Source organism: Anser brachyrhynchus, assembly GCF_964034855.1.
Source record: "Anser brachyrhynchus genome assembly, chromosome: 3".
Classification (NCBI taxonomy): Eukaryota; Metazoa; Chordata; class Aves; order Anseriformes; family Anatidae; genus Anser; species Anser brachyrhynchus.
This window is the reverse complement of record NC_137696.1, coordinates 76000737-76026969: the sequence shown is the minus strand read 5'-3', so window position 1 is coordinate 76026969 and position 26233 is coordinate 76000737. Positions and strand designations below refer to the sequence as shown.

Genomic DNA, 26233 nt, shown 5'->3' with positions numbered 1-26233 from the left:
AATTAAATTGTGAGCTCAGCTTAGCATTAATGGGGACAGCAAATATAACACCCTAAGATAAAGTACCTGTAACATACATAACTTATCTGTACAGAACAAGCTGGCAGAGCAGTTACGTCTTTAGCAAACCAGACTCAATATAAAAAGGATTTACTTGCATGCAGGAACATTTGCAGTCTCTGTGCAGTTTTACTTTGAATAGATTTAACATTTAACTAGTTCAACCACATTAATCCTGGAGCTCCAGACTCCTGGAGAAGTATTTATCATTTTCCATTTAGAACTAAAAATGACATTTGCAGCAGCAAAACGTGGAATTTCAAAGAACTGTATGCAAATTTTAAAACATCACTATCTAAATAAATACGAAAACCTCCCAACTTTCTCAGAAAGAAAGATTCATAGTGAGACTACGCTTTTCTCATTTATACCAGAATGAGTTTTAAGCTTTAAAAGCCTGAACTCGGTGCAGCTTTTTCTAAGATAGGGAAGTCCATCATGTTTGAAACGTTCAGATTGCAAAGGCTAAATTGTAGCAGTAATGATGAAATACTCTCGTCAGAGGAGCTCTAGATTGAAAATTTAAATGAGAAACCAACTCAGTGCAGTTACTGATAATGCAAGTTAATTAAGAGCGTTTTTGAACACTTGTCTCATTTCTTTGCTGTGATTTCTAGGTTCTCTGAAAGAGTTCCCTATTGTGCTGCACACCAAGCTGTGGGGCATGGCAATTGCTGCCCTTTATGTAACTCTTTTATTTGGTCCTTAGCATTTTAAAGTTTATCTTGAGATGAAGTAGTAGAGAAATGGAGCAAAAGAAAATGTGTGTTACTGGCATTACACTTGCTTTGCTAACAGAGATGGGCAGGTAGGTGTTTGCAGGGCTTCCAAAACCCAAAAAAATAACCCAAATACCCCCCCAAATGCTAACCCAAGAGAGAAACACGAAGGAACTGAGAGGAAACGAGAGCCCCAAACCTTGCATCTCCCACTCTAAGCTACTTAAAAACACGCAGAAGTGTTTTGACATTTTACCACGTGCTCATTCTGCTGGGAAGGCAGGCAGAGACCGGCAGGCTGAGAGGCTGCTGGGTTTTCTTATCCCCAGTAACTCCCATGTAAATCACCCTGGCACCTGGCCTCCAGGCCTGGTTAAGCAACATATAACCTGCTCTTTATCTCGATGTAACATCTTCCCTCTCGCAGGCTACCGGAAGGCTGAGCCTCACACGATTTGGCTGCACGAAATTTCCTTGGATGCCAAAAGCCTCCCTCTGCTTCAGGCACGGTGAGAGATGGCTCTGCCTCCTGCAGCAAGGCCCGGTGCTGTAAAAATAGCACCTGCGCTGATGAGTGAAGCTGATTCCTGACGTGTGCTTCCTAGTAGCTTCACCAGAGCTCCCCCCCCCCGCCCCAGTGAGCCACAGAACGATGCTGAAAACCACACTGTGAGGCGCTAGGAGCAGCCTCCTGATGTACAATGCTGCGCTTCCCTCCCCGGCCCAGGCCCCCACAGCCGTGGGGATGGGGGGGCTGCCTCCGGCCCCCCAGAAGCACGGCCAGCCGCTCTGGCAGGTGACACTCCACAACCCTGTCACCTCCTCTGCCCCCTAACTGCTCTGGAAACACTGCTACAGCATCTCTTCCCTTCTCTCCTCCCGCGGGGCCATCCCTCTCCAAGGAGTCTCCTTCCTACAGCTACCTCCCCGCCTCTTGTGCTGAGCCGTTCTGGCTCAGCCTTTCCCATCTCAGCACCGTCACCTCCGTCCCAGATGCTTCACGGATTCTCTCTGCACGCGTACGTGCTTCCTCTCCAGCCTCATGCTCAAACTGGGACAACAGGAAAACCATTATCCCACTCTTGACAGATAGTTCAGATTAAACACTAAAGCCCTGCACTGCCACATCCCAAGCAGGCCCACTCTGAAACGCCAAAGTGCTTATTACGGCATTTAATTATAACACAACCAAACAGCTTTCTTGTCAATGAACTCACAGCATCTCCTGTGGTTTTGTTAAAAATGTCTTTTGACTTCTTGGCTTCAATCCATTCTCATCTGTATTACACACTGCTGTGGGTTTCTGCTTGTTTCAAGTGCGTTTTTTTGTTTTAGCTTCAACACTTGTGCCTTCCGCAGGCTCTTTCCTGTCCTGGCTGTATTTTCCATCTCCACCACCACACCTTTTTTCTCAACGCTTACTAAAAAGCCCCCATCTTCTTCCTCACCACACCCACCCTCTGACACCCGCACGGGCTCCTAGCCTTGCTCGTGCTTTGCCTCCCCCAAACCCCATAACACCTGACGGGATAGCAAGCAGCCCCCCGGACACTGCTCTTCGTCCTCCTGCACCTCACGGAGCAGTGATGGTCCCAGGAGGCCCTCCAGCAGAGCTGTGCCTTCCCTCGACAAAGGACGGAGTCAGTTCACCCCAAGCAGAGGAGCAGGTTGTGTTTCCAACCAACCAACCTCCACCGGGGACAGGAGGAAAGCAGTACGGAAAGGGAAATGTTGCAAAGCTACAATTCCTAGCGACTCTTGTTTTTCTAGCGCGACTTTTCCCCTGAACACAAACCGAGTCGGCGTGGTTTTCGTGCCTCTTCATCCCCTGACCTCTCCAACACAACAGCCGTCGGACGTTGCGGTGACTTTCCTGAGTGGAAACACTGATATCACAGGGCAGTGCATCGGTGGGGGAGAGGGCAAGGAGAAAAACGCAGAGAAATTTAAGTCCTTCCTTTATTTATTTTTAATTTTTAATATTGCATTTATCTTCCTGATCCTTAAGCAGTATTTGGGAATAATACAAATGCATCATTTTCTTATGTAGATTGCAGCAGAGTTTCCCAAGCGAGACTTTCATTGCAGTGGGACACAACCAGACTGATGCCGTGGCTGCATCAAAGTCCACAGGTAGAATGGAAGAGGTCTGAACTGAACGGCAGACTGCAGAGAAATTCAGTTATTAAAGAAGGAAAAAAAAGAAAACCTCAATTCTGTGGACATCTATAATCTTTTCACAGTGTTTTTCATGGCACAGATGCTTTGGTCACATATGTACTATTGTAATCTTGCTTAATAGCATCTTTCCTAGACTTTATGAAACATCGCTCTAGCACACTTGCATTACATTTTTGTTAAATAATTTCTCTTTCATGTGGCATTTTAACTGACAAGTCTCTCCAAAAAATTGATTGCTTCTCCACAACAAACACTGCTACAGTGAAGCATTTTTTTTTTCATTGCAAAACCAATATAGTAACAATCTTAAAGACAAGCAAAGAGACAGAGTAAGACCAAAGAGCCCGCATGGCCCATTTGGACAAGGTTTCCCAGAGCTGGAGTGAGAGAAGTTTCACGCCGTGCTAACAGCTGCATTAGCCAGAGGGAGAATTTATTTTCCCCTCTCCCCAGAAAGAAACAGAGAGGAGAGGAAATGGCAGAAAGCAGATAATCTCTACTTCATGCTGGCGAACAGAATGACAATGGAAAAGACCACTGTCCTCGGGAGTCCTCAGGAAATCAGTCACAGGATGTACCCGTTCGAAATTAGTAAGTTAAGTGTAAGCTCTGTTGGTTTGTGTCCTGAAATACAATCAGGTTTTTGTTAAAGCTACAACCGCAAGCAACATCACATTGTGTAGAACCTCTTGCTATTTCTATTTTAAAGATTATAAAGATATTCTTGAATAAAGTTATGTAGATTTCTGTCTAGAAGGCCTGACACAAAACCTGTTTGACATGCATATAGCACTTACGGCCTGGTTTACTTTTCCTCTTAGCGAAAAGAAGTAAACCTCTCACAGACACAGCTGACCTGTTTTTTGTTGTTGTTGTTGTTGTTGTTTAAAGAAGCAAGAATAAAACTGCAAATCCAAGTTCCAGCAAAAGGCTTTCACCTAACCTTTTCTCAGAGCACAGTATAAATGTTTACCCACCTCTCTCAAAATGTCATCACCATCATGTTGGGGACATGCAGAACGGGCAATGAATCAGCTGTTATTAATACAAAAATGTAATGAGCACTAGGCTCTGTTTACCTATTTATTTATTTTCCTCTCTTTAGACTCCTTAAAGTGTATCAAGTGCCCAAATCCTTCTGACCAAGGGCCTGGGGGGATTTTGCTTTTGTATCATAAATTATAAGCTGATTATACAAGCACACCAGGAATTATATGGATCAAATGCTAATTTGTGGCTTTAAAAATATCTTTACTCCAAATAGAAGTCAATCACCAAACAAGATCTCTTCTCCCCTAACCTCTTTCCTTCCTCTCACAATCCTATCCCCTTTGCTTTCAAACAATGAGGTGGTAGGAGCAAAAAAACAAAAGAGGAAACTAAACTCCTCTTTCTCCCAGTAACTAAAATAACTTTTCAAAATTCTATCTGGTAATTTATCAGGCCTGTTGTCTTTAGTTTAAAAATCATCATGACACTCAAAACCAGAATTTTTAAAAAGGCAAAGAACTTAACTTTTCCTTTCTATTGCTATTTATAAAATTTGGCTGGCTGCAACATTGCCAGCTATTCAACGGTTGCCTTTATGCATAATATTTCTTTGTACTCTGTCAGTAGAAATGATGAAAAAATTCAATTCACGTTTAACAAAAGGGTTCATTTACAAACACCTCATTTACCAAGTAAAGGCTGTATTTAGCTGCTTCTTTGCGTGTCTTCTGTGCATCCTATAATCCCGCTTAACAGCACAAGTGCATTTCATAATATTCTATTACCCCCACTGCAGGCACTCCAGATATTTATACATTTCCCTCAAGTCTTTTGCTGAGAGTCAGAAAAGGATGATGACTCGATGAGCTTGTGCTCTGACACACAGGGGGGCCTCCAAACAGCTTTCAGAAGTGTTTTGCCACTTATTTTTAAGCAGAAGATACGCTAGGTTATGAAATTGAGAAAAATTTACCTGGGAGTATTAACTCTCAAATGAGAGGAGGGAAATGATATCACAGAGCTGGAGCTCTTCACAGAAATGCGTGAAAAGTGATGGTTAATTAAGATCGCGCTGATAAGTGCCAAAAGTCAAGTTCTCAATTTCCCCTGCACCTTCCAAATATAATTGGGCTTAAAATAAAGCACAGTAACTGTGCTGACATACGTGGCGTTGCTTGTTTACGTTCTGACTTTCCTTTGTGTTACCTGGAATGGACAGTAAGTTTTAATATATCACAATTAAAGAGCTGTTTTACATTATTTTTAACTGCAGAGTTATGGTGTTCTTAGCACAATACAGACCAGGCTCTTAACTATTAGTGTTTGAAAAAAAAAAAAAAAAGCCTCTTTGAACATCTAAAAAGCACGTGCTATGAGCCAGACAATTAGAAAAACAGAAGTTTTAAGATCCCCTAGGGTCCCAGCCTTCCTCTCCTTACAAAGGACAGCTCCTCTAACCCACCCAGGTGCCTCACAAAGCTGACCTGAGGCTCAGACCCTTTCTTTTTCACCCGTCCCACCAGAAGGAACACAGATGAGAAGCCTGCCAACACCCACCTCTGTAACAGCACCGAATTTCCATCCTGCGCTCTGTCTGCCTGGTTTCACGCTCGCACAAAGGCCGGTTTGTCATCTTTGCCACAAGCACTGCGTGCACCAGCAAACGAGCATGGTTCACAAGTGCTGACTTGCAGCACGGGCGAGCAGCGAGACCTCTGTTTACCCGGCGTGTTACTTCACATGCGGGCAACGCAAAGCCGCGCGCCCCAGCTCTCAGCGTCCCACACCTCACCAGAGGTTTGCATTCAAGGACCAATTACACCGCTCTGCACGACAGAAATGCAAAGGGTACAAATGGGGTGCACAAACCTACATCTCTCCGGAGCTGCTCCTGGTCACGCTGCCTTCATTCACCTGCCCTCTCCCAGCTGGCCCCTGGTTTCACGGCGATGCAGCTCTTTGGTACGTGAGCATGCAGCGAGGTTTCCGCAAGAGTCCCGTCTCCTTCAGTGCCTAATGACTGGTACTTACTCAGTGTCGTCATTTAATTTCTTTTTTTTTTTTTTTAAATATATATATATATATCTTTATATACAGACTACTATTCCCAGCCTGCTCTGAACACAAAACAAGTTTACTCATGGGTCCCCGCAGAGCTCAGCACTCGAGTTTTTCCTCACAAAGCGTGCATTTTTTTTCTTACAGCATCCTAAGACACCAGGAGCATTATTGGCACTTTATGACAGGAACTGACAGAGAGAAGATAAATTCAAAAGTGCCCTTTATTTAGGTGCCCAGTCGGAGACAAATGAGGCCTGACTATTCAGTACACTCAGAGCAATGAGTCCATTGACTTCGTTTGCAGTTGCATGTACTCAACACCCCTCCAGTCACCCCGTAGCCTATTAGCGTGGGTGCACAGGGAAAAATCAGTCACTTTTCATAACTGTGTGCTGAAGCAGATTTTGTCCCCCAGATGCCTGGCAGATCCTGTCTTTTTCCCTCCCACAAACTTCGCCACCTCCTTCTTGTGGCAGCTCCCAGCTCCTGCAGCAGGTTACGCCGTGGTTCTGCAGAAACCCATCTCCCGGGCTCGGTCGCTGTCTGGAGCAATCTGCTGGTCCGGCAAGGGAAGCGAGGATCCTGACAGGCCAAAAGCCCACGATCACACCATACAACCACAGACCATACACACACCCTGACGCTGCAAATGCTTCTGCGTCCTCGGCTTCAGAAAAAAAATCATGGAAATGTTCTTTGAAATGAGGCTATTTTAAGACTGTTAAAAGCAAACTAACCTTTCCCATCCCCAGAGGAATGTTCATCACATGAGTGCCTGTGATTAATCAGCAGGCTGATGCACAATCTCTCCTGTTTAAGCTCAGGGAGAAACTGAAAACTTCGTGCTGCTTTTGCCTCTGTGCTAGCCAGAAAGGAGGGGTGGCGGTGGTCGCGGGGCACACAGCGCTACATTTACTGACAGATTTCATGGGTTTTTGTTACCAGCAGATGGAAAAAAAGCCCTCAAATCCTCAGCTCAATTACCTCCACAGCCTAGGGGAAGGAAAAAAAAAAAGTCCAGTGGGTAAAGGTTTCTCTCAGCCCAGTGGTGGTCTCCTTGCCCAAGTAATCCGAATCAGACGAACCAAGACTTCTTCCTCAACCTGCCTGAAGGTCTTTTCCATACCTTGGCCTACGCAGAAAGGCTAGAGAAATCAGCCAAGTTAATCAAAAAGGGAGAAAATGGGAAGGGTGTACACTCTCAGCCTTGAAAGAAGGAAAAGGGTGTTACAAGCACGCAGACTTTGCCCAAAGTGGCAGGGTATTTTGCTAGCATAAGTAATGCGCACAGGGATGTACAGATGAGCTTTCAGGACTGACGTCCTCTCAGTCTTCCCGTTTCTCCACATATGCTGAAGTTAGTAGAGATGCTCTGTACGGAGCAGTAAGCTGGATATTAGGAGAAGCTTTCCAACCACTGACGTGTAGAAGAGAGCAGCGGTGGGAGATGCCCATGCCTTGAGGTCTCTAAGAAAGGGTTAGGCTAAGAGAGGTCACCAACAGCCTGAGTTCGCTTTGTCCTAACTCTGACCATGAGAAGTGCAGTGACTTAAGACCCCTTCCCTGCCCCAAGTTCCTACAACGCACAACTTTGTGCCACTTACCAAGGCTTTTCTTAGAAATGCAAGATGCAAAAACTCACTTTGCATCCAGCCACCCTTATTTCAACATGCCCGTGTGCTTTGTAGTTTAAGACCTAGCCTGAGTCAATGCAGATTTAAATACATGCATGTTATGGCAGTACTGGATACAGACGGCGCGAAAAGCCAAGTGAGATATTTGGTAGAGATTACGGGCAGCACCCCTCCCACCTAGCACCCATTACTGCGCTGCTGCTGCAGCCAGGGAGCTCGGACACGTGTTTGTAAGTGGGCTGGCAATAGAAGACTATTATTTTCCTCTTTGCCATACCAGTACTTAGGAAAAACAATTTCCCTTACAGAAGCAGTAGGTTATTAGCACAGACGTATTGGCAATACTTTGAGCAGCAACACTTCTCTGAACACTTTGCTCTCCTTCCGAGTGTATCAAGTCTTTCTTGAAAAGCAGCAGAGCTACTGCAACTACACGTTCCTGCCTCTGAAGTAGCTGCAAAATGATCTGTTCTGGACATGTACGAGCAGCCCACACAAACATACAACACTGGGAAGATTACAAAAACAAATGAGTGTGTACAGCTCGCTTTCTTCCAGACTCTTAGCAGTCCAGGTGAAGACGACTGGGAAGAAAGGAACAGGTTTTGCCAGACGTGAGCAGCCACAGCTCAGGGTGCCATCGTCTCCTCCGCAGCGAGGGCAGGTTTTCTGTGTCCACGCCGTAGGTGCCTGCAGCTCGGTCAGCCTGTATAAGCAGAGGAACCAAGTTCCTCACCCCCCAAAACTGCAGCAATAGTTTTCTTCCTCAGCCTCCGTTCCTCCTTCCTTCCTTTTCCCTAGAGGCCGTGTTTATCCTGAAGCCCAGTAAAAGCAGAAAAAGCCGGGCTGCTGTTGAAAACACAGCACAAATTCAAAGCGTCAGAAGCCTGATGCTCGCAGAGGAAAGGGCTGAGCCTAGCCAAAGCTGCTAGATTAAGAGGCAGAGAGGGAAACCTCAGCCTAGAAACTGAACGGAAAAGTTGTGCCTTTCCTCTCTCTTCAGACCCAGCCCTCTCTTACACTAAGCAGTCTCCACAATTGTCACTGAACTGGGGCAGGGAAGCCCTGTAAGGGCCCCGGCAGACAACTCCTGGAAAGGTGAAGGGAAGAGTTGCAAACAAACCTTCACTTTTAAGGATGTTAAAAATCCCTATACCTGGGAAGAAGGGATTGAAAATTAATGCGACATATTCTGCGTGTTAACCTCATGAATGTAAACTTAGTAAGGCATTACTTCTGGTTACACGCAAGTTGACCAATTTTCCGACAGGCTTCAGAAGGCACATTCCTCAGACACAGATGCCTTCAATTCCCACTGCTGAAACGCTGCAGCTGGCTGGTAGAGCAAGCTGGTGAAGTTCCTGGGTATGCCTAGAAGGCAAACTGGTTATCAGTTTTTAAAATCCTTTCTTTTCTTTTTTTCTTTATTTTTTTTTTTTATTTTACCACTGCTAGTTGAAGTGGCTTGCGGTTTTGTTCGTTTCTGTTATAAAAAAAAAAAAAGATAAACCTTCATCTGCTCATGAAAGACCTGATAAATAGAGGTCTAATGACAATCACTCTGTTTTTAAAACTTTTATTTCTTTAGAAATAAAGGTCACTGAATTTAAAAGCCAAGCTGCAAGCCCTGGGCCAATGAAGCTTTGCTTCCTACAGATGCGTCCCTTCCCTGCCCTCCCTTCCTGGCCCTGGGATCCCTCGGCCTTCCCTTTCATCTACTCTTTCCTTCCACGTCTCCTGACACCCTAAAGAGATGAGAAAACACCTATGGCTGGTCGAGCAAAACCTACGTGCTGATTTGGTTTGGCAGCCGTCAGCGGTCTGACAGCCCAACGCACCGAGTCCGACTGTCCCTTGATGAGGGTTAAGAGCAGATCCCACGAAGACAACTCACAGCCAGCCTCAAATCTGCTCCCAGGGAGCAAGAGGAAGCCATGAAAGTGGCACAAAACCTGAAAGTACTCATTATGGAGACCTGAAGAACTTACTCTACTTCATACTATTAGGCTTAGTTTGATAAAAATTCTTCCTAAAGCAAGCAAAGTTGTACATACGGAAAAAGCGAAATGGTGTTAAAAAGCCCAAGCAACAACAACAACAGCAAAACCCTAACCCACAGGTGCCAACGAGGCACTTAAAATTCATTTGGGGAATTCTGGCAACTCATCACAAATGAGCTCTAATAGGAATACCAAAATTAGTTCAGCAGTTTCTCGCTGAACATAAAGAAAAAATAAAACTGAAAAATAAAAATGTCAAGAACTACTGCCAAGAAGGCTTACGCTGCTTTTCAGAGCTCAGCCACTGCTAAGTAGTACAAACCATCACTGACATCTCTTTCTTCTTCAGTCAAAAAAGGGGTCAGATTCCTTCTTAAAGATGTTTTTCCCACAAAAGAAAATCACAACAACAACAAAGAAAAAAAACTGTTAAAAAACAAGTTATCTACATACACAGGCCATTGCATAAACTGTTACCTCTGGTGCAAGCATGTGACACATATGCAGATGTAAGTACTCCAGCAATGCTCATTTGCAAAATGAGGTTTTAGAGATTACTTTTTAGAAACCTCCTCTTCCATCCCTGTTTTTTTTTTTTTCCCCTTTAAATACATTGTATCCCTTGCTTTGGGTCTTTAGCAGACGTGGTAATTGGTTTCCAGGTGCTAGGAAGTAATTCCTGACAAGACTGACACTTGGAAATCTCGACAAGAAACGAATCAGAGGAAATAAGGAGCCAACTCAGAAGGGCAGCCAAAACGTGATGTGCTCAGGGGCAAAAACTAAGAAACCTCATTTCAAGCAGCAAACCACCACAAGTTTGTCAGAGAATAAAGTCATGAGATGACGGGAAAAAAATCTGACTCATATCTATAATATTAGAGGAACGTTTCTGACTTTTGTTCATGCACAGATTGCATGAAGACAGCGGGTGTACCTGACCAGCCCAAGGCCAGCTCTTCTGGAAGACACATGCATCCTGAGGAAGGTACGGGGTATTTTGGCAGGGAGGCAGTCTGGTGAGCCTGTCTGCTAGGGCAACGCTGACATTGCCCTAACAAGTGCAAACAGAGGAGAGAAAGCGTTTTTAAATTACTTATTCCTTCTAAACATACGTTGGGATGACCTCAAGTGCTTCATCCTGAGCAATACCCTGATCTTGCCATTCCTTTTATAGAGACCTTTGTTTTGTTTCTTCTTTATTTTTATTTTTTTAATTTTTTTTTTCCCAGAGAGATTAAACACAATATACAAAGAAGTCAGTGTGTTGTTTGGAAGCACCTGCCAACATTAACAAAAGAAAAAAACTGAGAACATTTGAAGGATCGGCCTCTATCCCACCAGTCCATGTACCAGCGATTTCCTAACAGCGTGTGTTAGCCCCAGCTCAACGCTAACAACTAGCCTTCCAGACAGCCCAGTGAAAACGCATGTATCAGGCACATATGAAAAATACCTGAGTCACGCTGGTGGAACTTAACTCCAGCCTGATTTGAATATCTTAGATTTAATTAGAAGGTGTTAACGAGAGCACAAACACACGTATTCCGTAGGAGGCAGCAGCGTTTGAGATGCTCAGCGGCAGCTACCACCAGCCTGGACGTGAGCACAGCCTCCTTTTCCAGTACTGCTGGTTGTACCATTGGGAAGCTCCCAGCTCTAGCCCGTTCTCCCTCCTCTCGAAAACCACCAAAATATTTAAATGCCTGGGGTTGGTAACGCTTGGTTCCAGTCCTGTCACCGCCCAGGTTTTACTCAAATGAGCGTTCAGGGACAGGATGCAGGAGACTGTAGGCGCTGGCATTATCTGGAGTGGGTATTAACCTCCTGTGCTCAGTGCTGGTGCCTTATCTCCCAGGGTTTCTGCCAAGAGAATGTATTTTATATTCATCAGAGAAGGACATCTTTTGCAACTTCTCTAGTTTGCTAACAATAACCTAAATTGTTTTGCATAACCCGCTTAAACAAATATTAACTACAAGCTGATATACATCCCCCTCATCTTCCCACTGAAACTATTTTACTCAAGCTGCCGCTGAACACCAGAAAGCTCGTGAGCTTCTCGGGCGAATTAAGTCAAATCTGGAACAAAAATCTGAAACACTTTAAACTCTCAGCATCTCCCCCACGGGAGCTTGCATATGGCACAAAGCCGCCCTAATTTCTGACTCAAAGAAAGCAAATAAATAGAAGAGGCTTTTCTGTTCTTGAAGGAGCACGCACCCTCTTGAGACAGGCGACCACACCTGAGCAGCCACAACGATGTTCTCCAGCACTGCTCACGGGCTCTGGGGAAGATCCGGGTTCCTGAGGGGTCCACGAGGGGCCACTTATTACAGCCTACAGGCAAAACTCCCCATTTCACCACAGAAAACAGGGATCTGGTCAGTAGTGAGCCTCAGCTTGGCATATAGCTACCTCATATTGTTCTTCAGCTGTGCAATGATGTCCGGATAACCCAAACAAGCTACGGTATGTAAGGCTCATTGCCATACTAAAAGGGGCTTCTTAGTCACCTCTGAGTCCTATTCAATGTAACCTACAGTGACAACTGTATGGAGTAAAAATATACAACTAATTCTCTGGGGTAGGGCAAAAAATAATCCACTTTTTATTTTTTAATCACCGAGAATATAAGCAGTTCTGTGGCATTATGGTCGGAGCATTCGAAGCATCTATTAGTTCGAGGATAAACAGCTCGGTGGCGTGGGAGACGGCGTGATCTGAGGGTAATGAAAGGGAGGTAAGCGACAGAGGAGGCTGAGGTAAACAGGCATGAGGGCAGGATCGCTGAAAGCAGGGTTATGGGAAAATGTGCAAAAAGACCTGAGACAGAATCACAGAATGGTTTGGGCTGGAAGGGACCTCTGAGACCACCTAATTCCAACCCCCTGCCATGTGCAGGGACACCTCCCACCGGAGCAGGTTGCCCAGGGCTCAGCCAACCTGGCCTTGAGCACCTCCAGGGACGGGGCATCCACAGCCTCTCTGGGCAGCCTGTGCCAGGGCCTCACCACCCTCTGAGTGAAGGATTTCCTCCTAACATCTATTCTAACCCTACCCTCTTTCAGTCTTAAGCCATCCCCCCTTGTCCTGTCACTGCACTGCCTGACAAAGAGTCCCTCCCCAGCTTCCCTGTAGGCCGCCTTTAGGCACTGGAAGGCCGCTGTAAGGTCTCCCCAAAGCCTTCTCTTCTCCAGGCTGAACAACCCCAAATCCCTCCGTCTGTCCTCATAGTAGAGGTGCTCCAGCCCCTTGATCGTCCTCGGGGCCCTCCTCTGGGCTTGCTCCATCATGTCTATTTCTCTTTCGTGCTGGAGGCCTGACTGGCACAGCCAGTGCCATGGAGGTTGTAATAATACTTTAAAAAGTAAACATAGTGGCAGCAACAGCCAAAATAGAAAGAGAGACTTCCACAGCTTTTAGGGAGCCAGAATTTCCTGAACTAAGAGCTTGCATTACATTAAAGCATGCATACGCACGTGGAAAGTTTATGCCTTCCGCTGCTCTCCCACAGCACAGCAAGAAGACTTCTGAGCCAAGTGATGTGAGCCACACACACCTTGAAGCAACAGCAACTGCAGGACGAATCCCACACACAGGTTTGGTGGTGGTTGTGGGTTTCTCTGTTATTCCAACTGCTTTGCTTTTTTTTTTTTCTCCCTCCAAGCAAATGTACGTGTAAGTACTCAAACTGTTAATCATAACGTTTTCATTTTGTGTTTAAAAACATACATTAAAAAAATCAGAGATGATGAAACCTTCAAAAAGCACAGACTCTAGCAAGTCACAGGCACTTCAGGCACCAACAACAATGCAACACGCAATGCCTAAGTCTCAGAAATCCAGTGGGTAAGAAACCCCTTCTGGATTTACTACAATTGTAAGCAGGTGTTATGGGGCCCCAGTTCCCACGAGGCTCATCTGGGTGGCACATCTGTTATTTTAGTCCTCATCTTTGTTAGCAAACATTAAAGAAGGTAACTTGTCTAGTAGCTAAGGTACTGCGAGGAAAAACAGACACATTGTGTGAATTCAGTTTGTCGTGTGCGTTGTTTACTATGCATTTTCCTCACTGTTTTACTGAAATAATCAAGGCAATAACATCTTATTGCTTCAGGTTATACTGCTGCATGCAGCGTGAAAGGCCGGTGCAAAAACTCACTACAGGGAAATGGAAAATGTTACAGTTCTGTGTATGTAAACACTGGCTGGGTTATCTGCTTCATTTCATTCAAGCAAGGCCCTGTCTCAGTTCCAGCTCTGAGGTGACAGGAAGCCTACGAGCACTCCAGTGATACAGCTCCTCAGCAAGGGAAAGGTGACAGCAGCTGAAGACCTGGCTCAAAATAAGCCACTTAATTAGGCGGCAGGTGGAGGGAGGTAATTATTCCCCCTATATAGTGCTTGTGAGACCACATCCGGAGCACTCAGTCTGGGTTGGGGAACACTGGGAAGAGAAAGATTGACGCACTGGAGCAGGTCCAGAGGATGGCCACCAGGATGCTGGAGCTCTTGGTGGATGAGGACAGATGGAAGGAGCTGGGTTTGTGTGGTCTGAGAAAGAGGAGGCTGAGAGAGATGGGGGGAGCATCTCTGTCCAAACGCCCAGCGGGCGGTGGAGGAGAAGCTGAGGCCGGATTCTTCTTAGAGGCACACACGAAGTGGCAAGGAACAACAGACTCGAGTGGCACCGGGGGAAATTCCTGCTGGAGAGTAAGGAAAAAAATGTTCACAATGAGAGGGATTGTGCCCTTGAACGCACTGCCCAGAGAGGCCGTGTAACCTCCGCCCCTGGAGATACTCAAAACCCAACCGGATGAGGCACCAACCTCTCAGTCAGACCCAGCCTTGAGGTCGGCCCTGTTCTGCGAATGAAGATGTTTTCCAGAGGTTCCTTAAGCCTCAACTCTTCAGTGATTAAATTTTAAAAGAAAGAATAACACTTCTCAGAGGAGCTGGAAGGACTATTAAGAAGTAGTTTAATAGAAGAACTATTAAAAAGTAATTTTAGCAGACGAATCTGTTAGCTCTAGAGAGCTCAGTCACAAAGAAGCTGTTACAATATGATTGCAGGAAGAAAAAACAAGAACAAAAAACAACTGCAGGTGATTGTTCCCTTAAAACAGAACAAAGTTTTACGTGTTTTTATTTTTTTTTTCTTCCCTAGGTTCAAAGCATGATATCAGAGTCCAAAGCTACATACTTGTCATGATAGGCACAGGTTAGCAAGTTCCCATACCAACAATCATACAGCAAATCTACATAATGTGGTTTCACTGTCATTTTCAAGATATTTTCTCAGAAATTATGCTTGAGTGACAACATACTGCTGATTATGGAAGAAACTCATATTGCAGTTTGGGGTGACCACCTTATTGCCAAATACAGATCTTATTTCGTTTGTACAGTTGTTTATACCTGCATTATCTCGAGATCTGTGATATTTCTCTGTAGGAAGAGGGTGTTAACAATAGTCTGGTTACACCAAGAAATCCATAGAAATGTATTAACACTTCAAAACTAAATTTGAGACGAGCAATCCTAAACCAGTTTACTTTCAAAAGCCAAGACTCATCAAGAGAGGGACTCCTATACCACTCTGCCACTTTTGTGGCAATATAATTTGAATGGCTAGTCCATCCTTCTTCCAAAAAAAAAAAAAAAAAAAGACTGAAAATAACCACTGCATACAAGTGTAGCACCATGTCATTTTAAAGCTTGTGGGTAGCTGTTACAGATGGAGCTTCCTGAGAATATAATCACTCTTCTTCAGTGGGGCAGATAACATATAAATAGAAGAGAGTTTCTCCATAGTTTAGCACTATTTTTTTAAACTAGTTTGAATAGTCTTTGGTGCTGTGAAAATGAACATTTATCTAGTTAATCCACTCTTTCAGGCCTTTTCACCCATGCCTCTTCTTTTTTGTGTCAAAACCAAGTAAAGCACAGCCTCTCCAGCACCAGACCATGCTGTGCAGACACACTCTCAGTAACTAGCACCCAGTCTCTGGGGCCCTGGACGTGGTGCAGGCACGTCAGTGTGGTTCTGCTCCTGGACTGCTGGGGATACCCCGGTTCTCACCCACGAGCTCCTCTGTTCACAACTGCAGCGATGTGGCTGTGCATCCAACCCTACCCGGGGAAGTACAAAGAAAGCAACGCTTTTTTTTTGATCTACCCTCCACGTTCAGCTCCAGATTATTCTCAGCACGTCTTGCTGTGCCACGTTACCTCTAGCAGACAGCAACTGGTTTTACTAAGACACAAGCTTACAAGGCAAATAGTAAGAGTTGATCACAAAAGCAAAATTTCACTGGCTTGTTCAACATCTACAGCCATACAGTCAGCTTCATAAAGCAGAACTAATTATTTTGCATGGGGGAGAAAAACAAAACAAGAAGCAGCCAACCAGCCTAACCTTTCAACAGTTCAAACCAACACTTGCTAAAAACATGGCAAGAGCAAAGACAAGGTCACCTCACCCTTGAAGTCACTGAATCACGATAATGCTACAGGAAGCCCACAACTTAAAAAAAAAAAAAGCCTGTAGAAGAAAAATGTTTTTTAACCTCTCACAAGAGTGGCAGCAAATCGCTCTGAATGTCGAGTCATCAGGCAGCGCAAAGCCATCGATGCTCTTGCTGTTCTGCCTGCGATGACTGGGCAGGAGGAAGAGGCAAACAGCCTCCTTACGCACTTTGTCCCCAGCCGTATTTGTTCGTTTTTGGCAACCCCACTTCAACATTAGGACAACAAGTTCTGCAGTTTTTAAGCGTGTCAGTAATGCTGCCCTAAGCAAGAAAGACAGTCAGTGCCTGCCTCCTACTTCCTCCAGTGCACACAAGGTAATTTTTGACCTTCAGATGTAAAAGGCATTTCTCCTCCACAATGTTACATCATTTGGTGGCTCTCTTCTCAGCCAAACCTTTGGGTTCATTACATTTCCTACAGAAGGAAAACTCCAAGAGCGGTGCTCAAAAGAAATTAGAGCCAACACTACGCACATTTTTGAGAGCACACAGACTATTACACTGAGAGTTAAATCTGGTTCTTCAGTTAGCCATCTGTTGTACACTGACCTTCTGTGAATTACAGGGAAAATTCAAAACCCAGTTGCTATTCCTCCTCACCAGTCCAACGTATCAGGTCTTGTGAATATAAGGTCACTGACTATTCACAGACACCTGGAAAACTTCATATTTGGAACTGCATATTCAGCTGGATGCTTTACATGAAAGGTATGAATGGCATCAGAGAGCGGGCCATCAAAAGGATTATTTAAATATAGTTTTATTCCTTCCTTAGTAGTGAAAGCAGCAAAACATTATCAGTGTATTTGAAAATGGGATCTGGGACCTTTCTTACAGAAATCACCAATTCAAATGCTGCTTGGGGTGACAACGACCAGAAATGCCATCTATTGCCTACTTATATCCAAACTCCAGAAAGAAGTTTAGAAATTTTCATTTACTTTCCAGGAAGGCAGAGAGGCAACAGAATAGGCATTTCTGCAGGTCTTCAGAGAAAAATCTTACTGAACATGGGGTGGGGAGGTGGCTCCCTCTGAAATCTCGTTAGTGACTGCTGTTAACCACTTGTGCAAGAGCACAGTAAATGTGACTGGGAAACAGTGTCCCAAGCAACTTCAACCTCTTAACTTGTTTTCTGAAGGAGAAAATAAGTGATCAATAGGGAAAGCAAAGGACTATTGCATTGCAAGAAACTGGGAGAGGGTAGAAAAAAAAAGAAAAAAGCTTGTGGTGACCGAGTACTGCTCCTGTCATCTTCTCCCAGAAGCCAGCACGTGGTTATTACCTCTAACTGCACAGAATTCAGACCTGCCCCTTTCCAAACATTCTCAGCATACAGTGACAGCGTGCACGAGGATCTGTCCACAGGGAGGTCTAAAAACATGCAAGAGGTCATTAACCTCACCATAAAAAGAGAAACCAACAGAACACCATTAACCTCACCACTAAAAACAAACACGGGCCTCTCATACAGTTTAAGACACAAAACAGCCCAAGATCCAACTCCGAAAAATAGAGGTTTTCATTCCAAGTCACAGAGCTGCATTTTTCCTGGAAAAACGTATCGTTGCTTCCTAGCAAGAGGTTGCCCACAAAGAAAAACCCAGTCAGAGCAGCAAACAAATATTCTGTCCTTCAGTGGGGCGAGAGCTCCTTTCTCTTACCCCTGCTCTCCTCTCCTGGGGGAGCAGCACCTGGCTATAGGATGCAACCAGATCTACCCTGCAACTATCTGGTCCTACGCTGAGGATTAAGAGATGACCGGGTATGGGACGAAAAAAATACTTCTGTGTGAAAGTGATACAAACCCAGGAGTTAAGAAGTAGCAGACAAGCTTCTGCTGTATTTTTCAGGGGAAGGCCACAGTCAAGCAAGCCCTGAAAGTAGCAGGATGTTGGTTGATACAGATAGCTACTGTCCTCAAGTTTTGTGCTGGCTAAAAAGAGCTACAGGCAGCCTGCGAGCACCCGTACTGTACGTCTCAGCGATGGCCCCAAGCACCACACTGCTTCTGGCTGGGGAGCTTTCAGGCCGGGTAGCAGCAGGACTTCCAAGTTACTCTGAGTGAGAGCATCTACCCCTTCAATAATAATCCCCAGGGCAATTTTGCAGTTTAAAGACCAGACACAAAAGGGAGGAAAAAACAACATATTTGTAAAAAAAAATAAAATTATATATATATATATATATAAAACTCAATACTCAACTGTACACCAACATCAGAAGTTACGATAGGAACTGTGCGATGGCCCACTCACGGCAGGAAGACCTTCCTAGCTGCCTCTCGAAGTGCTACAGCTGCAAGTCAGAGATGCAAGTTGCACAAAGTGTTCTTCCCCACGCGGGCTGTTCTGTGATAAGGGGGTTGCAAGGTCTTTATGAACACAATGAGCGTGCTTCAAATGAATGATGAAACCTCTTTGTTTAAAAAAAGTGAACTAGTAAAAAAAATGATGAAGTTTAAAGAAGAACAATGCTAGGAACAACCAGATACAGTCATTACAGAACTCTCGTGAAACAGAAAAGTTCTTTAAAAAAAATAACTGAATGGGTATTTAATACTATTTTCACTATCATATCCTGTTTAACTTCTCCATACAGCTTCATCTACCAAAGTGATGCCTGACAAGGTACGAATTAATTGGCAATAATGCTTTCGTCCTGGAGTACACCAAAGCTTAAGGATTATTTTGGTCAATTCTGTTAACAAGGGAAAACTGGAACCGAGAGGAAAAGGCCAATTTCAAACAGAGAAGATATTTCAACTAAGCCTAGCCAATCATTTGAGGTTTCCTCCCTCCTCCTCCCAAAATTGTTAAAACAAAAGTTATCCATGAGTTTAAGTGGTGTGAAACACTTGCCACCCACCCCAAAAGCAATGTTCAAAAAAAAATGTTCGCACACACCCTAGCTTTCTTGGGTCTGCTTCAGCCAATTCTTCACTTAGGCTGTTCAGTGTTCCCCCAGCCCAAGTATTTCTCTGCTTCTGCCTATATGTTGTGCTCCTTTCTGGTTACAGCCACTGAGTGCCCAGAGCAGGAGGGGACTAAGAATTTCCCTAGGCTAGAAAAAGCATCCAGTGCCTTCTGCCTCCTACAAAAGCCACCAAAATAAAATAAATAAATAAATAAATAAATAAATAAATATGGAGGGGGAACCCTCTTTGATCCCACCAAATCATTGACACATCACAGCTGCCTTGTATACTTCAACATGAAGAGCATCAGCTAACTTGCACTAAGAATTTAGGCCACCTGCTTAATCAAGTAGGATTTACTACTTAGAGATGCTCTGGAAAATTATAGCATAGAAAAACAAACAACCTCCAGAGGTGCAAGACTTCCTTGAATTGACAGAAGCTCATCTGGAAAACCTGGGGTAACCTCTCCCTGTATAACACTGTCACAAGCAGCATCAGTAAAGCCATTCAAACTGGAATGCCTTTGGTCTCAAAAAGAAAGTGCATTTTGGGAACGGCAACAAAGAAAGATTCACTTTCTACGACAAGCTGACTGCACTCAAGCCATCTAATTCACATCAGCCGATACTGCAAGGCTAGCTTTTTGATGGCTTTTTCAGATGAAAAATATTCACTCAAGTGCATGGCATACAAGCAGGAGAACTGGTCAGGAAAAATCTGACAGTCATTCTCTGCAAGACTATTCAGTTCGAGCCACATCTAGAAGCTCCATAAACGTGTTGCTAATTTCATATATACTTAATGGGAATCTTCAATAAAAAGTCAAAATGTCAATGGTTTTATTTTACTCCAAACAGTTGCACGTATTTTGAGCTGTAATCCTTCATTTCAGAATGAGTTACAACTCAAAGCAGTCAGAGGCAAGATGAGGTGGCATGTTTTGGTTGACTTGAATTAATCTCATTTTTTCATTTCCTTCAGTGGAAGTGTTGATATTGCCGGGCTTTGTCCCAGTTCCAAGTGAAGGAAAGTTCTGAAAGTTCTTTACAAAATGTCACTGTTTTCCTGCAGCCAATTGTAAGGAGAACAACGTGGCACTTCTCCTTGGCTGCAAATTTCCGTGAGGTCAAGTTGGTCTCTGGTTTCATGGCTCAAGGACATCTCCCACAGACAGGCTTAGCTTTTACCGCTCTCTTTAGCACCAGGAGTCTGCTTACCTGCACTTAAGAAGCAAGGCTGTGCCCTCAGACTCCACACACTGACTCCTCCAGGAGCAGGGTACATGGCTCAGAGGCCGCGGAACAACTAACGCCCTGCACCTCTCATCCGGGCCTGACAACTCTCAGTCTAGGAGGAAGTCAGGCACCAAGGGCAAAACCTGCGAGGGGATGCAAATGCTATAAATCCTCCTCCTACACCTGCACGTTTGTCACCTATCGAAATTTCAAGTGTTTTTTGTTGCTGATGGCTTTTTAACCATCTTATCAAAAACAGATTAAGGTTTTTAAATTTTAAGAGCAAGCTGCTGCTGTGCAAAGCGAGATAACCCAGCACGCAGGCAGATGCAGCACTGAAGCTTCCCCTCTTCCTGAGGTGTTTTGTTCGGGGTGGCCCTGCCAGCATCTCCCTCAGCACTCCAGTGTCTCGGAGCTGCTTGTATGATGTCCAACAGCACGTAGAGAGCATCCACATCCCACGCTCAGGGATGCCAAAGTCCGCGGGGCTTGCAAACACCCTTGCAGCAAGGCCTCACGATCCTCCGCACTGAAGCGCACGAATCCTCTTGTGGATTTCACTCAAAGTAAATCGCTGACTTGCACTACACAGATCTGCAGGCCTTTTGTCACCAAAGGAGTCCTTAATTGCTAGATTTCAATGAGACTGCTCGGGTGAATTAGATTTGTCTGGTTCAAGTCCTGTTTGGGGAGTAATGGGTCGAAATTACTTGTGAAGACACTTGTGTGGGAGCTGCAGGGGTGGGAAAGGGTAAAGAGTTATTAATTTTCTTCCTCTTGAAGGTCACTTTGCCAACACACGCTGTCAAAGCAGACCTGCCCATAACGCAAATTACAAAGCGTTGGCCATGACAGAAATGAATTCCATTATTATACATTCAAATACCATCCAGGCCGACTTCGGCAGAACTTTACCAAACAAGTTTGGATCGAATATTAATGCGTACTTGAGAGAGCGCGAGGAAGGGAAAACACAAGCATGCAACACACTCTCTCCCTGAAGTTAAAGCCCTCTGACGCGGGAAGACAGCACAGGGAAGATTACTGGCTAAGTAACACTAATGAGGCATAAGATAGCAAACAACTCTAAGTCTTCCTTAACATAACCAAATGCATGGTGCTGTAGATGCATCATATCAGAATGCTACATCGCCGTGGAGGCACTGGACAGTTTTCATGAGTCTCACCACGACTGTATTACCCCATAAATGTACCACAGACCACACCATGTCCAGATTAGCATATTCAGTTTAATTCCGAAGTCCTTTCCGCATCCAACTCCACCCATGCATTTTGGATAACACTATTCAGGCGTTTCATGCAAAGTTATTGTGAAATCTATGGTATGTCAAAAATAACTCCTCAGCAACGCTTTGTCTTTCTTACTCAAACGAAACAGAAATTTGTCAATGGGTCCTAACTTTCAAAGAGTCTTAAAACGAAAGGGGTTGATAAGCAACCACCTTCGTCACTTCTGTCTTACCCTGATGGCTATGTCCACATGCCAAAGTTGTTTACCATTCACCGAAGGCGTGTATTTAGTCAACATCAAAACAACTTCCAGAGAAGCCTGTTCAGGGCTTTATACTTAACTGATATTTCATGCCACTACACCTTCCACCAGCAGGTAACATGGAATTTCTGAAACAATGTGCCCGAAGCATAAACCACAAACACCAAAGTCAGTAGCCTACCATTAGACAACCTCACAGGGGAAATTCTTATTTTTGCCAAAGATGAACCTTTCAGATGAGGCACTAATTTATTAGAGGTGGAAAAGAAGCAGGCTTGCAGGCAAACCCGTGAGTCACCTGAAACTTTCAACAAAGTAAGAGCAATCCGCCACCTACTACCAATGAAACACGAATTTTGAAGGAATTAATTGATATTACTTTCTCTTTCTCATCAAATCACAGCTTTGTGAGGAAAAGGGAGTCAAGAAGGAAACCATTGATCCCCCCGAACTCCCTTTAATTTTTTTTTTAATTAAAAAGTTTGAGAAGCCATAGACCTACTGACATCCACCGTGCATTACCAGCTTTCTGAGCACGTACACCAACACGCTGCCTGCCTCCTGCCTCGCTGGGGGTAAGGTAACAATCTGCCGCTTCAGAGATACTAAGCGAGCACTCAACTTGAAAAATGAACAAAGAGTGGCTTCTCTCCCTCCCAGGGCTTCCCACTGGGCCCAGCTGTGGCTGAAATGGATACAACCGAATAGTTGGAGACGTTTCCTTCCCTTCCCACTCTGATATTCTTCCTGGGGCTTCCTTTGTTCGCTCACAGAACTTTGTTTGAAGCATGTTGAAGCGTTTTCCCTCCCTCGCTGCGTGACGAGCCCACGCGGCCGGGAGACGGGCTCAGGAGAACCACAGAGGTCCTGCTGGGAGCCCTGCGGTGGGCGTCCGAGCGGACGCGGCTCTCCACTCACATTCTCTGCATTTCGAGCCGGTGGCGTCCCTTCGGCTCACTGTTCCTCCTCGGGGGAGACCGGACGAGTCAACCTTAACGGAAACACCTCCTCTCCCAACACAGAGACATGGGGATCTTCACCTACAATTGTTCTAGGCTTCGGTCGCGGCACGCCAGCTAGACAGATACCGGGGAGAAACAACACAAACCCGAGATGCGCCTGTGCGGAGGAGATACTGGAAAGTGTTACAGCCGCGGGGATGGTGGAAGGAAGGATGTGGGAGTCACGGAGGTTGTACACAAGGAGGAAAATGACAAGGTCTCCGAGGCGCTCCCAGCGCCGTGGATATGCCTCACAAGCCCGGTCCGTCCCCACTCGTTCTGTAGCATTTCAAGGCTGGGAGCGGGGCAGAGGGACGGCTGGACAGCCCGGGGGGGGCTCACCTCCCAGCCCGAACCCCCTCCTCCAGCATCTCCCGGCCCTGCCCTCCCCACCGGAGCCCCCTCCGTCAGCGGGGTCCCCGGGGGGGGCTCGGGGCAGCCCGGGGGGGGACGAACAAGGGGCCGGGGGTGGATGAGGGGCCGGCCTCCCCCTGCCACCCCCGGCCATTTCGCGCTGCCCTCGCCCCCTCCGTGCAAGGGCCCTTTGTCAGGGCACCCCACCCCATCCCACAGCGCGGGGGGCACGGCTCCTGCCGTCCCACCCCCCCTCTCCCCGCAGCCTTTTATTTCGCAGCCACGAATACATCCCCGTGCTGGGTGGGGGGGGGGGGGGCGCACGGGGCCGCGCCCCCGGTAAGCGGCGATGCCGGGGGCTGCGGGCAGGGGGCTGCGGGCAGGGGGCTGCGGGCAGGGGTCCCCCCGCGGTGCCGCCCCCGCGGCTGGGCGCACAAAGGAAGCCCCGCGCCGCAGCATCGCCCCCTCCTCCTCCTCCTCCTCCTCCTCCCCCCCCTCCCCCTCCCCCCCCTCCCCCTCCCCTCTCCTCCCTTCCCCTCCCCGCCCCGCCTCCCCCGGGCGGCGGCCCCCCGGTTACCTGCGGCGGCTCCGCACGCCCGCTCCCATCCTCCTCGCCCCGCTCCCCGGTGCCCCCTGTCCGCGGGCGGTAGCGGCGGTGGCGGCGGCGGCTCCCGCTGCGCTGCGCTGCGCACCCCCGGCGGGCAGAGCAGGGCGGAGCCCGCCGAGCACGGGGACGGGGCTCTCGGGGGAGCTGCGCTGCCTCCGCTCCGCTCCGCTCCGCTGCCGCTCCCGGTGCCGGTGCCGGCCCCGCTCCGCTCCGCCCGGGCGCTCCCCTCCCGCCGGGGCTGCTGACAGATGGCGCAACCGCCCAGCCGCCGCCGCCACCTCCCCCGCCCGCCGCGCCCCGCCGCGGGGGCGGGCCGAGACTGGCAGCGCCGCCGGCCTATGGGGGAGCGCGGCCCGCGGCCGCCGCCGCTCCGATTGGGCGGCGGAGAGGGGAGGGCGGGGAGAGGGAGGCCGCGCCTCAGCGCCCGCTGGGCGGGGGGGGGGCAGCGCAGCGCCGCCATCTCCGCACCGGCCGTGGGGGGCTCGGGGGGGATGGCAGGGGTAGGAGCTGCTCGGGGCTGCAGCCTGCCCTGATGGGGAGAGCAACCTCAGGCAGATCGGGTTTCTTCACAGAATCACAGAATCGTCTGGGTTGGAGGAGACCTCCAAGATCACCCAGTCCAACCTCTGCCCTAACACTAACAAGTCCTTCACTAAACCAGATCACTAAGCTCTACGTCTAAACGTCTCTTAAAGACCCCCAGGGATGGTGACACAAACACCTCCCTGGGCAGCCCATCCCAATGCCTAACAACCCTTTCGGTAAAGAAGTTCTTCCTAATATCTTGTCTGGTATCCGTAATTCTTGAGATTGGTGGTAGCGGGCGGGAGGGGAGCGGAGAAGTGAACCGTGTGGAGGCTTTCAAGGTCTCCGGTTTTGTGCTAGGCGCTGAGCGTTTCAGGTGGCCACACTGGGCGTTGCTGTGACCTCGCCATGGCCATCTTCAAGGAGGTGCGACCACTGGCTCCTCACCACAGCCAGAAGCCCCCACTGGAGCCTTGCACAGTGCTCAAACACACGCAGGCTTTGCTGCCCTCAAGTCACGGTACGCATTGCTCCATAGGCAGGTAATAGGGAAAGCTGTCCGTACACTTTGTTCCCTCCACGTCCTCGGCGATGCCGTAACTCCTCCCGGCGTTTCTCAAGGTGTTTGTGTCCACCGAGCTCCGCGTGCTCCAGCTTCAGGCACCTTCTCTGAACACAGCCCTGCGTGTGACCTCGGATGCTCCTGTGTTGACGGATTGGCACATCTCACTGTCACTCATCTCCTAGGGTTTGGAGAACTCTGTTGCCTTAGCACTGAAAAAACGATCATGTTGTAGCCTTCAGCAAGAACACATGTAAAGTACGGATGCAGACAGAAGCTTAATAAAACAGATTGAATTAGGAAAGAGAACTATAATGCAAATATCCAATAAATAAGGTTTATATTTCTCTCTTCCCCACATTTCATTGTTGTCTGCCGATAATTAACCCAGAGAATCATTTCATCCTGATGACTTGATTTCTTGATGAAATTACAGTTTTATACGTTCAAACGTAACCTTGTTTTCCATCAGTACGCACATAGCTGTGTGTTTACAGCAAAAGCGTTTCACCTGCCTGTGTAGGTGACAGTGAAAGTTGTGTAGATAACTCTTCAGGACCCTAAAGAGTTTGTCCCACTAATTCATATCAGTAATTTGGAGAGGATGGGAATTCCAAAAGAAAGTGTCACTCAAGTAATTTTTTTTTAAATCTGATTATAGATGTATAAGCAAGCATAATTTTCAGGCTCCTAGGCGGTTTATTTTCAGTTTCCCTAAAAAATTTTAGTCTTTCCACGTAAAGTGATATACTTTTTTATATTTTATCATATAGAAGATATAAACAGCATATGAACAGAAACGTACAGGTCAATTGAAAAAAGTTTTTGCTTTGCATCCTGGTGGGTAGTGACAGGAGTACAGTAGAGTGGTCTGGCTCACCTTTTCCTGGAATCCTGATCCTGTCGTCTCTGAAGTGCTCAGGATTCATCCACCGGGCCAGAAGCAGCAGCAGCAGCTCTGGAAGCGCACAGCCTCTGTCCAGAGACCAGCCTCAGCAGAGTCTGAAGGGAGAGCAGAGTTACGGACTTACAGCCTGGAGAATTTCAGGACTGCAAATGGTGCTTTGATACGCCAGGCTTTTCTGGAAAAAAAATAAAAAAAAAAAGGTGCCTGTTTTTACAATAAGGTGTGTTTTTGCATGCCCTAAATTTGCCCTTTTTAACAGGGTTATGAGTAATCTTAACTCCCCACAAGTCAATAGATGCTTATATTTGTGTGATCATAGGCATCCGGGAAATTAATCAAAGAACCAGATGTTCTTCCTGCAAGAGATACAGGAAAGAAATGTACTTAATTTATAATCGAGCAAGTGAGAAAAAACAATACTTGTCCAAAAC

General features: G+C 46.6%; 1 protein-coding gene across 4 annotated transcripts in view; it reads right to left on the bottom strand.

The window, feature by feature from the left end:
* Positions 1-24104, bottom strand: part of FYN (FYN proto-oncogene, Src family tyrosine kinase) — a 134927-nt gene extending 110823 nt beyond the window's left edge. For 3 of the 4 annotated variants that reach the window (XM_080586880.1, XM_080586884.1, XM_080586882.1), the window contains exon 1: positions 23779-24104. The gene's annotated coding sequence lies outside the window, so the exon portion shown is untranslated. The remainder of the gene's footprint in view (positions 1-23778) is intronic. The other variant, XM_080586883.1, reaches the window with a different exon arrangement.
* Positions 24105-26233: the final 2129 nt, after the last annotated feature.